Below are 3,704 nucleotides of genomic sequence, written 5' to 3'. Positions count from 1 at the left end.
CCGCCAACAGTGTACAAAAGTTCCTTTTTCTCTACATCCTCTCCGACATTTGTTATTTCTTGTTGAGTTCTTCTTTCTTAACAATAGGACCTTGCACTTGTCGGTAAAAAAAAATTAGCCTAACTGTTGAAATAGATACCTTTGGGGGTGTCTTCCCAGTTCAGTACCCCCATTTCATTGAGAACATCTCCATCTCCATGAGGCAGCCATGTTTATGATTGATGACCCTGCTTTGCTGGTCACGAATGGACACCTGACCTGAGGTGAGGCAATCAGACTTGGAGGTGAGCTTCAGGGATGATCGTGTTGTGCCTTTTAGCTGGAATGAGGGTTATGGAAACTGAAGAGCGGAAGCTGCCATCATGGAAAACCATTCTCATCCACATGCCGGGAGAAGCAGAGAAAGCAGACATTTAAAGAGGGGAACGGAACGGATGTGCAAAATATAGGGAAAAGGGGAAAAAAATGATCTGGTTAGAGAGAGAGAGAGAGAGCAAGAGGGAGGTAGGAAGGGAGAGGGAGAGACAGAGACTGAGAGAAAATAATAGTTCCTGGTATTTTTCTAGTTCCTGCTGCTTGGCTTTCGTGACGTCCACTTCTGTCCTTGGGTTCTGTGAGATACTCCGGATTTTTGTACAAAGTTCTCCTGACTTTTTTTTCTTTCGCTTAACCTAGCTTGAATAAGTTTCTGTTATTGACTAGGACTACTAGAACTTACTTCTACATCTTGTTTTGAGCCCCCAAACAGACAAATAAACCTTGATTCTTTCTGAATTAATGAAACACATTTATAGACATTTAAGTCTGGAATCATCTAATCCAACCCATTCATTCTATACCACAAAATACTGGTGTCTGAGGAAGTGAAATTGCCTGCCCAAGGTCACACAGTTAGGAGGTGGCAGAGCAGAAGCAAAACCAAGGTATTTTGAATATCAGTTTAGTGTTCTTTTTGCTAAACAAGGCTGCCTTTTCTTTTTTTTTAATAACTTTTTTGTTTTATTCTGCCTTTCACATATGACAGTCCCAAACCCAACACTTGGTTTTTCTTTTTTGACTTTCTTATTCTTTCAGCATCTATGTCAACACACTTTCTCCCAATAGCACATGCAATCTGATCTTCATCTGGTGGGTACACATAGGCCCTCAAAGATCCTGGCTCTCCAGCATGGGAACCTCAGTCCTTCCTTTCAACTGTACCCATGTCTGTTGGTTCTGGAGCTCTGCATTGGTCCCATCACACCTGAGGTGTCCTGAGGCCAGGAATGCCAAACATGTTATGTGCCAACTCTGAATAAATACGGGGAGCTGCTTGGAGCCCAGGGTGGAGGGTAGGAAGGCAGGTTAGGTCTGGGTTCCATTACAAAGAATTCTGTGCTCAACTGGCAATGTCTGCCATGGCAACACCCACTAGACATGTCTGGAATGGGGACATTGGGGGAAGAGGCTACACACTGGCCACAGCTTCAGAAAGGGACAAGATGTACGTTCCATCCTTGCCTTAGGTGGTTGTTCTGTTTCCCAGGCCACATTGTCTCAGTGGCCAGGTGGCTGAGGAGGTAGTCTGAAGGCCACGAAGCTACAAGTGGCTTCCCTGGACCCTGGACGGGAGAGCATGAGCCCCAAGCTAGAGGGAGCTTGGAAAGGCAGCCCCTGCAGGGCCCTACAGCGGTCTGCATGCTGCAGGCCACGCTGGCATTAGCTCCTTGTCTCTGGAGTTGGTTTCATCTAGGCAAAGCCAGCTGGCTGGCTGTCAAAGAGTCAGATGCAACTCGGGGGTAAAAACACTTTTCCACAGCACTTACACAGAAATAACCTTAATCTCTGGGTAAACTTTCCAAGCCAAAAGCTTTCTCTTCTACGTCCTACCGAGAAATCAAAATAGAGTAAAAGGACAGTCTTACTTTAATCAAGTTCCAGAATGAGGACATAACAGTTTTGAAAAGCACTGTCTCAAGCAGAAGACGTAAGGATGTGTGTAAGAGAATATTTCTAGAAAATGCCAAAGGCACCAAACATAATCCCAACTTTGCCTCGATGCTACTGCGTACCCCGGATGGGGAGGCTCCTTTGTCCAGCTAACTTTAGGAACGTCACAGTGCTCCGTGAGTGTGTCCAGGTGTCTGTTGAAGTCTTCTACTGTCTGCTTGTGGGTTTTGGATGCTTTCTTCAGGATCCTTTCCATTTGCCATTTCTCCCGCTTCTTCTCAGAGGCCACCTGGGCCAGTGTCCGCTTGTCCAGGCTGCGCCACTTCTCCTCCTCGTTCTTTTTGCTTGTTCCCATCGCTTACAGGAGTTTCGCCTTGTCTTTGTTCTTTTTCTTCTTCCGCTTAGTCACTCTGAGCTCTGCCACGCCATTCAGCTTCAGGGGCTCCTTTTGGATCTGCTCTTAGGCCTCCATGGCGCCCTGCTGAAGTTTCAAGACTGCCTTTTCATGAAAACAGTGAGCATCATGCTTGGGGCAGAGAACACCTGCTGCCTATTCTAAATGATCACAGGGGTGGGCAGGTGGTCCAGGCTGAGCATTTGGAGTATCCCAGACCTCTGGAGTCAGCTATTGGCCCAGGGATGGGCTTCTGCTCCAAGTAGAGCTACTTAAGGACCTTTTAGGGAGAATAATCAGATACTAAAAGAGATGATCTGAATCTCCATTTTCTGAGCTGTTAGACACTAAAGATCATGTGAGCTTAGTGCTGCTAGGGACTTTCTTTTCATCATGAGAAGGCAGACGGCTCTGAAGAACAAGGCCAGCTCAGAGGAAAACAGAACCAAGAGATGAAAAGAGACAGATGCCCAGTGACTTTATTTGAGCAGCTAGAGTCAACCATGCCAAAGTTATTCCACTCCTAAACTTCTCAGTTACCCGACCCCGTGTATTTCCTTTTTGCTTAAGCTGGTTTGGCTTTCTGGTATATGCAACCAGGTAAGTTAGAATACCAAAATGTTGACTAGTAACCACTATTTAATTTTATATACTTTGCTTCTTATTTTCATATGCTACAGAGAGGATACATCTTTGGGTCATTATAAATGGAAGTTAATTATTGTGGTTTAAAGTTTAATTAGTATGAGTTATTGGGACTTCCCTGGCAGTCCAGTAGTTAAGACTCCATGCTCCCAATACAGGGGGCACGTGTTTGATCCCTGGTCAGGGAACTAAGATCCCGAATGTCCTACCACACAGCCAAAAAAAAAAGAGTTATTGAGGCTACGCTAGGAATAATAGCGACAAAGAAATACAACTGTATGTGCTTTTTAAAAATTGAGGTATAGTTGATTTACAGTATTACATGTTTCAGGTGTACAACATAGTGATTCACAATTTTTAAAGTTTATACTCCATTTAGAGTTATTATAAAATATTGGCTATATTCCCTGTGCTGTACAATACATACTTATAGCTTATTTATTTTATACATGGTAATGTGTACCTCTTAGTCCCCTTCCTCTATCTTGCTCCTCCTCCCTTTCCTTTCCCCACTGATGATAACCACTAGTTTGTTCTCTTATTTGTGAGTCTGTTTCTTTTGTGTTATGTTCACTAGCTTGTTTTGTTTTTTAGCATCCACATATAAGAAATATCATACAGTATTTGTCTTTCTCAGTCTGACTTATTTCACTAAGCATAATACCCTCTAGGCCCATCCATATTGCTGCAAATGACAAAATTTCATTCTTTTTTATGGCTGAGTAGTATTCCACTA

General features: G+C 43.7%; 1 pseudogene; it reads right to left on the bottom strand.

Annotated features, from left to right (window-relative positions):
* Window positions 1-1,009: 1,009 nt before the first annotated feature.
* LOC113618274 (protein FAM32A pseudogene) lies at window positions 1,010-2,401 on the bottom strand (annotated as a pseudogene).
* Window positions 2,402-3,704: the final 1,303 nt, after the last annotated feature.

This window comes from Aethalodelphis obliquidens, unplaced genomic scaffold (genome assembly GCF_003676395.1).
Source record: "Aethalodelphis obliquidens isolate GAN/ISIS:26980383/991018 unplaced genomic scaffold, ASM367639v1 scaffold5, whole genome shotgun sequence".
In the NCBI taxonomy this organism is placed as follows: Eukaryota; Metazoa; Chordata; class Mammalia; order Artiodactyla; family Delphinidae; genus Aethalodelphis; species Aethalodelphis obliquidens.
The sequence above is the reverse complement of the archived record's forward strand: the minus strand, read 5'-3'. Positions and strand labels throughout refer to the sequence as shown.